Raw genomic sequence first — 13,645 nt, forward strand, 5'->3', positions numbered from 1 at the left:
TAGCAAACTAGGAATAGAAGGGAATGTCTTTAATCAAGAATATCCACAAAAATCCTTCAGCAAACATCATTCTATTTTTTAATTTTTATTTTTTTTTAAATTTTTGGCCATACCATGCAGCACGCGGGATCTTAGTTCCGCAACCAGGGATAGAACCCGCACCCCCTGCGGTGGAAGTGCAGAGTCTTAACCACTGGACTGCCAGAGTTATTTTATTTTTTTAAATTTTTTTATTTTATGCCACGCAGCTTGTAGGATCTCATTACCCCGAACACGGATTGAACCCATGCCCTCGGCAGTGAAAGCATGGAGTCCTAACCAACCACTGGACCACCAGGGAATTCCCAACATCATTCTTATTGGTGAGTTATTGAAAGCTTTCCCCCTAAAATCAGAAATGAAACAGGGATGCTCACTCATACCACCTCTATTCAACATTTTACTGGAGGTTTTACAGAAGTAAGAAAAAAGAAAAAATACAGAGCACAGAGATTAAAAAGGAAACAAATAAAACTGTCATTATTTGCAGATGACACGATTAAGTAGATTGAAAAATCCAACAGATCCACAAACACTGAGAATTAATAAGTGCCCTGAGCAAGGTCACGGGATACAGAGGCAAAATACAAAGAACCACTGTATTTCTATGAACCATCAATGATCAAATGAAGAATGAAAAATTTTAAAAGACGCCGTTAACAAAAGCCGTAAAAAAATCAAATGTCTAAGAGTAACTCTAACTAGACATATGCAAAACCTCTACACTAAGAACTATTAAAAGATTGGGAGAGATTAAAGATCTAAAATGAAGGAACAGATGATGTTCATGAACCAGAAGATTCCGTGTTGTTGTCAGTTATCACTATACTGATCTATAGCTTCAATACAACCACAATCAACATCCTAGCACATTATTGGGGCAAGGGTGATGTTCACAAGCCAACTTTAAAAATTTATATGAAAATGCAAAGGGCAAGAATATTCAGGCACTCCTGAAGAAGAGTAACAAAATTTGGGGACTTATCATTTATCAAGATTATTATAAATTTATAGTTATTAAAAGAGAATTATATTGGCACAAGGATAGAAAATAGATCAATGGGACAGAGAGTCCAGAAACATATGGGCACCTGATTTATGACAAAGGTGACAGTGAGGAACAGTGGTGAAAGAATGCTCTTTTAAATAAATGGTGCTGGGTCACTTGGATATCAATATTGCAAAAAAAATTAATCTTGACTCTTCTCTCACATCATACACAAAAAGTCAGTTCCTGATGAACTGAAGATTTAAATGTGGACTTAGATAGACCAAATATCTAAATATGAGAAATGAAACAATGAAGCTTTTCTGAGAAAACAAAGGACCTTGGGGTAGACAGATATTTTTTAAACAGGACACAAAAAACACCAGCTATAAAGGAAAGAATTGGTAAGCTGAACTTCATTAAACTTAAGCACTTCTGTTTATCAAAAGACATCATTAAGAATGAAGAGGCAAGCCACGGAGAGAGAGAAGATGTTTGCAATACAAGTATCTGACAAAAGATTCCTATCAGAATCTGTAGAGTTCCTACAGATCAATAAGAAAAAGTCATGTAAGCCAACAGAAAAAGGACATTTCACAGAAGAGATTATCCAAATAGCCAGCAATCATATGAGAAGGCACCATTAGACTTCACAGAAAGGCAGACTGAGATCACCATGTGATACCACTACACAACCACCAGAAAGGCTAAAATGAAAAAGAAAATACCAAGTGCTGACAATGAACCCTCAAATACTGCTGGTGGGAATGTCAATCGGTACAATCACTTTAGAAAACCGTTTGGTAGTTATCAACTAAAGCTGAGCACATGCATAGCTCATAACCCAGCGATCCTACCCTAAGGCAAAAACCCAACAGAAATGTGTTCATATATTCACAGAAAGACACGTACAAGAATTTTCATAGCCTCACTATTCATAACAACCCCAAACTGGAACAACCCAGATATCCATCAACAGGAGAAAAAATATGCTGTGGTATATTCCCCAATGGAATACTATACAGCAATGAAAATAATCAACAACAAGGTGGGTTGGAGCTCATAAATACAGGAGCAAAACAGAACATACTGTATAATTCCATTTATACAGAGTTCAAAACAGGCAAACTAATCCATGGTATCAGACGTCAGGAGAGTGGTTACTCTTGGGGGTAAGGTAATAACTGGAGGGAGCCATGGGAGGTACTTCCGGGATGTTGGTAATGTCCTCTGTTTCTTGAAATTGGTATCAGCATGTGGATTTGATTTAATCTGAAAATTCACTGATCTGAATTTGCCCATTTTTGCATGTGTTGTCTTCAAAAAGGTTTACATTAAAAAATAATAATTGTGGGGAGCGGGGAGGGATAAATTAGGAGTTTGGGATTAACAGATACACACCACTATATATAAAATAGGTAAACAACAAGGATTTACTGTATAGCACAGGAGCTATGTTCAATATCTTGTAATAACCGATAATTAAAAGAATATGAAAAGAATACATATGTATATGCATGTATGTATAACGGGATCACTTTGCTGTATGCCTGAAACTAGCACAGTATTGTAAAGCAATTACAGTTCAATAAAAAAATAATAATTGCCAAGTGTCTGAAGCACATTGAATACACAAAAATTCCAGGGCTTCATAATGATACTTAAAAGACAGAGAGAAAACAAAACAAATCAAAACACTGCATTTTTCACCCTTGGAAGTAATGACGGCATTATGCCCTTACTCTGAAAATTGACTATTAAAGGGAAAGCATTAAGCCATTTTCTTGCCTTTCCTGTATGCGCTGCATTTCAGGGTCACCAAATGGTCCTAGTTGACGAGAAAAAGCTCTTTACAGAAGAATCGTTACTAATGAATGCGGAAGGAATAATAGAACCATAAAAACACAATTTTGCAAGTCATAACGAAATACAATTAATTCAGGCCACGATCATCAATGGATAAAACTACTTAGATGAAATTTTGATAGAGCACTTCACAATTAGGCTGACCCCCCCACCCCGACCCCAGCCCACTAGTTCATCTCAGTGCCGCTAAGAGTGGGCCCCCCAGGCATGTGTGCCTTCTAGTGTGACCCCCTAGGAAGAATACTGGGGCCCAAGACGCTGCATTTCTAACAGCTCCCATGTGATGCCCAGGCTGCCAGTCATCAGACCACACTGAGAAGCAACTCTCTAAAATACGTCAGCAAAGGAAACAGAAAAAAGGGAGTGAGATAAATGCAGGACGTATGGCAAAATCCTCCTGATTGTTTAGAGGATGCTCGCCAAAAAAGTTAAACCTGAATTTAATGAAGGCATTAGCCCTAACTTCCAAGTTTCGGGTAATGTAGGGGATTGAAGGACAAATCACATCGAGAGGAAGCAAACGCACAAACCCTGCAAGATGTTCTGCAAGACAAGCAACTGCGCTCTGCAGTAAAGAGAAGATTTGAAACAGACACACAAACCTCAACAATGAGCAAGGGGGTCACTCTCGACTAAGAAAGGCACAGCAACCACACGTGGGGTGTGGGTCTTGTTTGGCTCTTGATCTGAACTGTTAGAAACAGACATTTTGAGACAGTCAGGAAGATGTGAGTTAAGAACTGGCTATTAGATGATACCAAAGAATTACTATTTATTTTGTTGGGTGATGAGAACATTATGGCTGTGTAAGAAAACATCCCCAAGTACTTCAGAAATACGTATTGAAGTACTGAAGGGTGAAATGCCTGATGCTGGGCATTTTTTTTCAAACAATGCTTCCAAAACATTAATGTGCAAATGAATCATCCAAGTATATTCTTAAAAATGCAGGGCTTCCCTGGTGGCGCAGTGGTTGGGAGTCCGCCTGCCGATGCAGGGGACGCGGGTTCGTGCCCCGGTCTGGGAAGATCCCACATGCCGTGGAGCGGCTGGGCCCGTGAGCCATGGCCGCTGAGCCTGCGCGTCCGGAGCCTGTGCTCCGCAACGGGAGAGGCCACAACAGCGAGAGGCCCGCGTACCGCAAAAAAACAAAAACAAAACAACAAAAAAAATGCAGATTCTGATTCAGTAGGTCAGGGAGTGGTGCTAAGATCCTAGTCTGACCGCCGCTAAGTGATGCCAGGCTGCTGTTGGTCCCCAGACCAAACTGTGAGCAGCAAGGCTTCAAAATACTTTGGGAAAGGAAACAAAAAGGGACAGTGAAACACGTAAATGCAGCAAGTGCGGCAAGACCTTGATAGCTGTGTCATCTGGGTGACGGGTATGTTGGGTTTATTAATGCTATTTGCTCTAGTTTTGTACGTGCTTAAAACTTTGTTAAAAACCAACCTTCCAGGGACTTCCCTGGTGATCCAGGGTGTAAGACTCTGCGCTCCCAATGCAGGTGGCCTGGGCTCAATCCCTGGTCGGGAACTACAACCCACATACATGCCACACTAAGAGCCCACGTGCTGCAACTAAAAGATCCTGCGTGCCGCAACTAAGACCCTGTGCAGCTGAAATAAATAAAACATTAAAAAAAAAAAAAAAAACCCAACCTTCCAAAGGCTGAAGGAGCAGGCACCCTGTGAGAGGGTAGTGTCCACTCTCTCCTCTCAATTCCCAGTCTCCTTCCCCAAGCCTGGCACAAAATAGACATCTGTACTTTATTCCTTTCCCTTTATACCTCTGCCTTGCCCGGAATGATTGGTGGTGACTCATAAAAATACACCATATGCTAAAATAAAACTTGTTTTAAAATAATGGGGCAGGTCAAAAAAACTAAAAAGGGAGAACTACCCACTTCTTACAAGGGGCGACTGGAAGGCATTCTTTGCCCTTTTTACCATCTGTGTGACTTAAGAGACATGAATTGAAACCCCTGTGATAAGTCCAGCCTCCTCCCCCCGGCATCCATGGTACCTCCCTGCCCAGCCCAGTGTCCCCTCTGCCAGCTCTGCTCTCTGGCTCGATACCCCACTTCCTGAACACCATCTGCATACCACCCGCCGCAGGGCCTTTGCACAAGCGGTTCCCTCTGCCAATGTGCCTTCCTCATCACTCTCCCACCTCTACCCCATCCTTTGGGGCCCTGCCCCAGGAGCAAATCCAGATCCTCAGCCAGAGTACCCCAGTGGTCCCTGAGCTCCCTCGGCATCCTGTGGGGTCTCTGTCGCTCTGACTAAATCGTGTCTGGGTCAGAGTGATCTGTGATAAAGTCTGTCTCCCCAAAACTGTAATCTGATTTGAGTCATCTATGACACACCCCCAACCACTGAGTCCCGCTCAGCCCAGTACCAGGCCAGATGAAGTGTCCTGGAAACATCAAAGAGGGACAGAGATTCCTGATCGTCTACCCCAACCCCCACATCCCCATTTTGCTTTGTTCAACGGAGGGATCTTGGTGCAAGATTCCTGAGGGGTGGGAAAGGGGAGGAGATAAGCAGAGAGACCATTACAGCCACCCTCCTTGACCACCTGCTGTCTTCCAGGTACCATACTCAGGTGCTGCGGCTCAGAGAGGCCAGGTGATTGCTCGTGGCCCATCAGCAAATTGTAATTTGTGTCTGGGGCCCAGGTCTGCCTATTTCTAAAGCCTTTAATAAAAGCTGGAGGCACTGCGGGGGCGGGGGGGGGGATGGTGTAAACAGAGACCTGGCTCCCTGTTGTGCCAGCAGCTCAGAGCTGGGGCAGAGCTCTGGGTTATGGAGCTGGTAATTAGGTCAGTGAGAACATATTTATGTATGTGTGTGTTCAGGAGTGTCACCTGGGCCGCTGAGCTTTCCCATAAGGCCAGCCAGTGCCTGGGGTCCGCCAGGCGTGGGCCGCCTTGCTGGGGCAGGCTTCCCCCAGGCCCCTGCCGTGGTCCCTCTGCTCGGGCTGTACCTCCATCAGGGGACCCCTCTCTTCCCACTTCCCACTTCGACTCAGAGAAGAGAGCATGAGCCCAGGAGGGAGACAGTCCTGAGTTCAAATCCTCGCTCTGCCACGGAGTCCCTGAAGGACCTTGGGCTTGTCACTTCACCCCAGTCTCCCCATCTGTGACGTGGGACCGTGCAGACTAGTGGCGCAAGGCCGGGCGCAGCATCTGACATCTTGCAGGCTCAGTATGTGGGTGCTAATGTCAGTGTTATAACCACAAGGGAGGCCTGCCACGTTCTCTGACAGCCTTGCCCGCCAGCTCAAGGCCCCTTCTTGGGCTGCCAGTGGTGAGAGCCCGGCTGAACCGGAGTCTGTCACCACAGCGCCCACAGGGCCGCCTCTCCAAGCTGTCCCGGCCACACAGGTCTGCTGAGTCAGAGTCCCCTCCATCCTGTCAGCCACCACTGCCTGCACCCACCCCCTATCTCCCCCACCACACCAGGCAGTTTAAATACACATTCTCACAGCACTGTTCTCGGCTTAGCAAACTGAACCCAGAGGGGTGGATGCAGGGCAGGGAATGGTTTGCCCACGCGTATACAAGAAGCCGGGCCATAGAGCTAGGACTAGATTCAGCCTTCCTGACGCCCAGTCCAGAGCACCCAGAAAGGTCTGCAGGCCGCCTGTCCCGTGGGGCAGCTCACCCTCCACCCACCCGCCTGGGTCTTCCATGTTGAGCCTCATCGTCCCAGCCCCAAACCTCATCCCTCGGTCCCCCACCCTGGCCCCTTCACAGGCTACCTAATAACCATGGCCGACAGGTCTAGAGCAGACAGTGTTGTGCTCTGTGCTAAAGTGCTTCTTCCTCCTAAACACTTCTCGTAAGTGTCTCTCCCTCCCCATGCCCTCCTGCCCCAACCCCCCTGGATGGGACCTCAGCTGCGGCTCCTCACGGGCCTGTCTGCCTCCCCTTTCTCCAGGACTCCGCCTTCTACACCACAGGCACGTCCCATTATCACCTCCGGGCTAGGGGCCTGCTGGCCTTCCCACTGCCCTCAGGGTGTGGCCCGAGCTCCCTCAGCCTGGCACTCTGGGCCCCCCACACTCTCCACCAGCACCCTGACCACCCGCATGGCCCCCAGCTACTCCCCAAGCCAGCCTCCCAGAGAAGGTCGGAGGCGTCTGGCTCCTGCGTGGACCACTCTCCACACCCGGCTGGCCCACGAACACTGTGCTTGTCTTACCTCTGCCTGGGATGCCCTTTCCCCATCCTCTGTGTGTCACCTGAAGGCATTCTCAGTGGGCCCTCTGGCTGGGGACAGAGGGTCAGGCTTATTGTGTGCGTGTGGCCTGCTCCCCACTAGGGCCCAGCGTGTCCTGGTTGTGGGGCACAGGCAGCGTCAGAGCAGACAGCCTTCTGTTCCCACTCAAACCTCACCCTGCGTCTCCTTAAACACACTCCTCACACCCGGGTCTCTGTCCATACTGTTTCTCCTGCACAGAAAGCCTCCCTCTCACCCCGCACCACCTGTCTGCACTTGCTAAGCACCTCCCCCATCCTCAGGGCCACCGCGGACACTACAGTCCCCCATCCTCAATGGCCAAGGTTTCCCATCACACACTTGCACTCAGGTCTGGGGTTGTGCCCCGGGCGGAGGCAGGTCTGACACCTCCCCACTCCCCCAGCAGGACCCAGCAGGGCCCCAGGCCCCAGCCTGAAGCTGGTGCAACAGCAGAGCCAGCCCTGGACTGCTGGCTCGTGTACCACTGTAAGGTTTTACAGGCCACTAGCACAGTTCCCTTCCTCACACGAGCGATGTAGACGCAACCTCTGAGACCCTGGGGGGAGAAGTGAGTGGCTGTGGTCACAGAAGGAGTCAGGGTGAAGACTGACCTCGGAACAGCAGGCTGCATGGTAGCAGGACGAGATGGGCAGCCCCAGGGTTTCCGTGAGTTTGTATCTACATCTGACTGTCTCAGAAAACTGATGTTATCTCATCTGCTCCCACTGATGAGAAGTGGGCATCACAACAGTGGGTGCTTGGGAAGGGTGGAAGGTCAGGCCAGGAACAGTTTGGATTCTCTCCAGCCTAGGGAGGTGCAGCCAGGCACAGGATGCAGGGCCCTGGGCGTGGGGTCACTGTCTGAGGGGTTCCTCCACCCTCCCTGGCATCTCCTTGTCACTTTCTCAGACTCTCTCCAGCCCTTAAGACTCAGCGCCAATCTCACTTCCTCCAGGAAGCTCTTCATGATTGGTCCATCCCTAAATCTCAGGACCTCACAGCTTGGAGAGGAACTGTCACAGTTCCATTTCTCCCACTCAGACTGGCGCTGCTGGGGCCCTGATCTTACCCCCAGCCCATAGCATAGCCAAGCGGGGTAAGTGATTTCATTGCAAGTCTGCTGCATCTTGCTCTCTGCTGTCCGTCAGCCTGGGGAGTGCCTTAGCCTCAGAAGGGGTTTGATAAATGTCATCTGGATTGACATTGCTGAAAAAGGTGCTGGGGTGATAGATGGTCTTTCCAGAGGCCACAGGAGACAGAGACAAGCAGGAGACCAGAGTGACACCAGGGTTAGCGTCCCAGGCCACGGGGTATCCTAGAGCTGGGAGGCAGGCAGAGGCTTGGCCTTGAGCCCCGCTTCTACTAGTACTTGCTTGTAACTATGGCCAGTCATTACCCCTCTCTGGGCCTCAGTCACCTCCTCTCTACTGGGATGGGGTGGACCAGGGTATGGACACACTTGGTGATGGGGGATCAAAGGCATAAACCATAAAAAGCATTCAGACCTTCCCCACACACCATATGTAACTGAAAGTAAAGGGAAGTCTAAACTGTAAAATAAGGAAAAGGAAGTTCAACAAAGTTTTGATCTTTCCACTATGACTATTTTGATGTTTTTAAAATACCAAATATTAAAAGGTATCCAAAAATGTATGCTTTGCTCGTGCCCCATGCACGTTTGGCCGGCCTCTTGGGTGATCTGGCCCCATGGTAGGTGCTAATTCTGAGCCCCCTCCCAGCCTGGCCTCAGCTCTCAGCCACTGTCTGGCGTTCACTAGCTAGCCCCCACCCATCCTTGGGGAGAACGCAGGCTCCCAGCAGCCCTGAAGCTACACCTGCCTGATGTCCAGTCTCATTCTTCTGACCAGCTCCTGGCCAGCGCAGGAGGCCCCCGGGAAGCCTGCCGGATCACTACACAGGACCACCCTCGCCTCAGGCTGGATCTGAGCAGTGCCCAGGGGCTCGCTGACCACGCTTATTCTCATCCCTGGGGCCTAGTGGCGGGGTGCAGGCTCCTGGCTTGGCTTGCCCCAAGGGGCTTCCAGAGTTTTAAAGGCCATATGGGACCCCAGGCAGTGGAGAGGGAGTGTCCCCTCCCCCCATACAGGTTCTCTCAGGGGACCTAACGTCAGGAACAGGAAGCAGGCTCCCCCCACGCGTTCGCCGCATGGTCTCTCATCAGTGCTCACCTGCGCACGGGGTCCTCACCCTCCTCAGCTAAACCGGGGGGCTCCGCTGGGCGGGTGGGCCGCACCAGCCTCCACACTCTGGGGACAAGCTTGGCACAGACCTGAGGGGCTGCCTGGAGTGGGTTCCAGGGGAGAGGGCCTGCGTGGGGAGGGGAGCTGGCGGGAGGAACAGGAGGCAGAGCCCTGGAGTCCAAAGCCACACGCTGTCAGCAGCCAACAGAGCCTCAGAGGTCCTTCCTACCTGGGCGTCTGACCCACAGAGCAAGACGGGCTTCCAGGGGGAGTCCCCAGACTTTCTCTGCCCTCAGGCTCTGAGCCCCACCAGAGACACGCAGATGGACAGGCTGTGCAGCCCCTCGGGGCAGGGGGTGAGGCTGACTTACTGGTCATGCAGAGCAGAGTGTGGAAGAGCCACATCCTGGCTGGAGCAGAGGCAGCGGCGTGGGCCTCGACTCGCTCAGCTTCCCTCCGCAGCTCCAGGGCTCAGGCAGCCAGGAGGCGGGGACAGAGGCGCACACACAGGCAAGGACCACAGGCAGGCAGGCACTTTCAAGTAGACACAGACGCTTCACTTGTAAACGGCTGGCTGCGTGGCTTCCTCAGCAGTTGTGGGCTGGGTCCTGGGAGCTCAGAGACACCAGCCAGCCCTGCCCCATCACCCACGCTTTGGTGGAACAGTGAGCCGAGGTTTGGCCTGGGAACAGGGCTGGATGATCTCAGCAGCAGATGTGTGAGGTGAAGGAGCAGTATTAATCCAGCCGTTGTTTAGCATCCACGTGGGTGGGTCCCAGCCCCATGCCCTGCCCCGGAACCCGCCACTGCACACCTCACCCCAGCGCCTGGCCCAGGGTCCTTCCTACCGAAAGCACCCTCACAGCTCGGGGCTCCGGCACTCCGCCTGCGCACGCGAGGCCCTGAGACTGCGGAAGGTCAGGTGAGTGGAAAGACCCACGTGCTGCCTGAATCGCTGCCTCAGTGCGGCTTTGGCTGCATTCTCGTTAACACCTGACTACAGCCCATGATATGGAACTAACCCAACAGAGCTCTGGGCTACCAGAACAACGGAAGAAGTGACACTCCATGCACCTTTCAGCACACCTTGGATCCAACCCAGCAGCCCAGAGGACACACTGCCAACAGCCTGCAGTCATATTTAAATGCCAACTTCACGATCTGTCCAATTTTCCCCGTGACCACATCTGTCGCAGAAGGAAGTCCCTCCCGCACCTCTACTTCCCAGACTGTTGGCCGTGCAGAGCAGTGCTGTCCAACAGAACTCGGTGATGAGGGTCTAGAGCCGCACGGTCCAACACGGGAGCCCCTAGCCACATGTGGCTACTGAGCCCTTGAAATGTCACCAGTCACTGAGGAACTGAATTTTCAATTTTATTTCATTTTAATTAATTTACAATCAAAAAGGCAGGGGACTCTATGTCTCTCTCACATGAATGCCTGCATCTCCAGGGAGAGCACTTTGAAGTGTTAATATTAAGTGTTAAAACACAGCAGACAGTGGTGATGACTTAATGACTAGATGAAAATCAATTTTATCTTGTTTCTCACAGTGAAAGCCTGCTTGGCCAAAGTTCTGTAAAGACTGATGTCACTTATAACATTCTTGCATTGTTTGCTTTGGTCTGACAAAATACCTCCGACTAGCACGATAGTTCCCTGATGTTACACGGTTGTTTGAACAGAGATTACGATTCACTGTTTTTCACAGTATATACCATCCAACAGAGCAGTTAAACAGATGAAAAAGCAAAGCTCCAGGTCTGATGAGTTGTCCGCCAGATCACGACGAAGATCACCCCAAGTTGGCTTCACCTCGTCACAGGCCAGGGTGCTGGCTGTCTTCCCACACTCAGGGCTCAGTGACTCTTTCCCTCCCTGTTCCCAGTGCCAGGGGCACCTAGCAGAGCAAGGAGGGGCTCCCCTCCCACCACTGGCCCAGAGCGGGAGAGAACAGACCCAGGCCGCAGAGCAGAGCAGCAGTAAGGACAGGCTGGAACCCACGACTGCAGCCTGCTGGAGGTTTCTGAGAGAAAACAGGACTTTGGTTTGGAGTGTGAACTTTAGGACATCCCTGGAGGCCAGGCAAAGTTGATGAGTGGATGCTGGAACAGGTGCAGGGCCATTTTCTGCATCTTTGGAGACTTCCAGAATGCTGACTCCTCCTGCATCCATCCGAGATGTATTTTCCAAGCTTGTTGGTGCCGGCACAGCAGACCCCTAATCACGAGCACGCAGGGGCCCTTCAAGCCCTTCTGACAGTAACTGCTGTCCCCACAAACCCAGACTTAAGGTCCTAAGTCAGAGCCAGGCTATATAATGCTACATCCAAAAGCAATGTGAAAATGGCTTCTTAACTCATTTGACTTTAAACAAATGGTAAGGGACCAACTTGAGGGAATTCTACAACATGACGGGACTGAACACTTCAAAAACGTCAACATCATAAAAGGCAAAGAAAGGCAAAGGAATCGCTCCACATTATAAGAGGCTAAAGACAGGATATTAACTGTAGTGTGTGATCCTGGATTGTAACCTAGACCAGAACAGAACATTATTGGGACAGTTGGCAAAACTGAAGCATGAACCACGGATTAGGTACTATTGTACTGATTAAAATTATACATTTCCTGAATTTGATAACAATACTCTGGTCATATGAGAGAATGTCCTTGTTCTTAGAAAATGTACAGTGAAGTATTACATTTAGGGAGTAAAGGGACGCGATGTAGGCAAGTAACTCTCAAACAGTTCGTGGCTGGTGGGGGACAAGGGGGTGAGGGGGGAGGGAGGGGAGGAAGAAAAGAATGAAATGTGGCAAAACGTTCCTTGTTCTACCCTCGAAACTATTCTGTAATTGTTAAATTGATTCAAAATGAACAGTTTTAAAGTTAGGGGATGGAGGACACATGTTCAGCCTGAGCTGAAAGGACTGACTGCTCTGTCTGGAGAGTGAGCGGAGAGCACAACTCACCAGGGGATGGGGGCTGTCCCCACAGGCCTGCCTCATCGCCCCCAGACACAGGAAGTATTTCTAATTACCCACTTGCCTTCTGAGTCCTAGGAGGCTGGGAGGAGGGCATTTGGAAGAGTGAGGATGTTACTGAGACTAGACACGGGACTGCAGCAGAGGACAGAGCTGGCAAAGGGGCTCCGGGAAGACTGAAAAGCAGTCGTAATCACGCCCATTGACTGAGCGTCAGGAGGGGACGCAGACTCAGGGCCAAGGGCCTTCCACGCAAGCCCTCATCTGATCCTCACAGCCACCATACTCGGTTATCCCGATTTTGCAGATGAGGATGCTGGCTCAGAGACAGAGGTTAAGTAATCTGCCCAAGGCCATATGGCTAGTAAGTGGCCGAGTGGACTCAATCAAATGGGTCTGTTTCCTCCAGAACCAGGACTCTGAACTACAAACCCTACTGCCTTCAGACCCATGGATCAAAATCCCTCCCAGTCTGTGAGCTTTTAAAAAGCAGTGACCTCATTCCACAAACACACACTGGGACCCTTGCATTACTGGGTGCCATGGACTGAACTGTGTCCCCCTCCCCAAATTCATATGTTGACGCCATAACCCCCAATGTGACTACATTTGGAGATAGAGCCTTTAGGAGATAATTAAGATCAAAAAGGTAGGGCCCAGGACTTCCCTGGTGGCACACTGATTAAGAATCTGTCTGCCAGTGCAGGGGACACGGGTTCAAACCCTGGTCGGGGAAGAACCCACGTGCCATGGAGCAACTAAGCCCATGCACCACAACTACGGAGCCTGCACTCTAGAGTCCACAAGCCACGATTACTGAGCCCGCGTGCCACAACTACTGAAGCCGTGCGCCTAGAGCCCGTGCTCCGCAACAAGAGAAGCCACTGCAATGAGAAGCCCGTGCACCGCAACGAAGAGTAGCCCCTGCTCACCGCAGCTAGAGAAAGCTCACGCACAGCAATGAAGACCCAATGCAGACAAAAATAAATAAAATTAAAAAAAAAAAAGGTAGGGCCCTAATCCGATAGGCTTGGTGGCTTGAGAAGAGGAAGAGACCTCTCTCTCTCCAAGCGCACGCACCAAGGAAAGGCCATGTGAGCACACGGTGAGATGCTGTCTGCAAGCCAGGAAGAGAGGCCTCGTGCGAACCCAACTACTAGCACCCTGATCCTGGACTTCTACTTTTAGACCGTTGAGAAAATAAGTTTCTGTTATTTAAGCCACCCAGTCCATGGTATTTTGTCATAGCAGCCTGAGCTGATTAAGACACTGGGCTACCTCCTAAAAAACCTCCCAAGTAAAACACAGAATGGTGTGTGTG

At 50.1% G+C, this 13,645-nt stretch overlaps 1 protein-coding gene across 1 annotated transcript in view; it reads right to left on the reverse strand.

Moving 5' to 3' along the window:
* The window catches only part of ITGAE (integrin subunit alpha E), a 68,735-nt gene that overhangs the window by 49,075 nt on the left and 6,015 nt on the right, over positions 1–13,645 (reverse strand). The gene's annotated exons all lie outside the window — the stretch shown is intronic.

Source organism: Aethalodelphis obliquidens, unplaced genomic scaffold (assembly GCF_003676395.1).
Source record: "Aethalodelphis obliquidens isolate GAN/ISIS:26980383/991018 unplaced genomic scaffold, ASM367639v1 scaffold38, whole genome shotgun sequence".
In the NCBI taxonomy this organism is placed as follows: domain Eukaryota; kingdom Metazoa; phylum Chordata; class Mammalia; order Artiodactyla; family Delphinidae; genus Aethalodelphis; species Aethalodelphis obliquidens.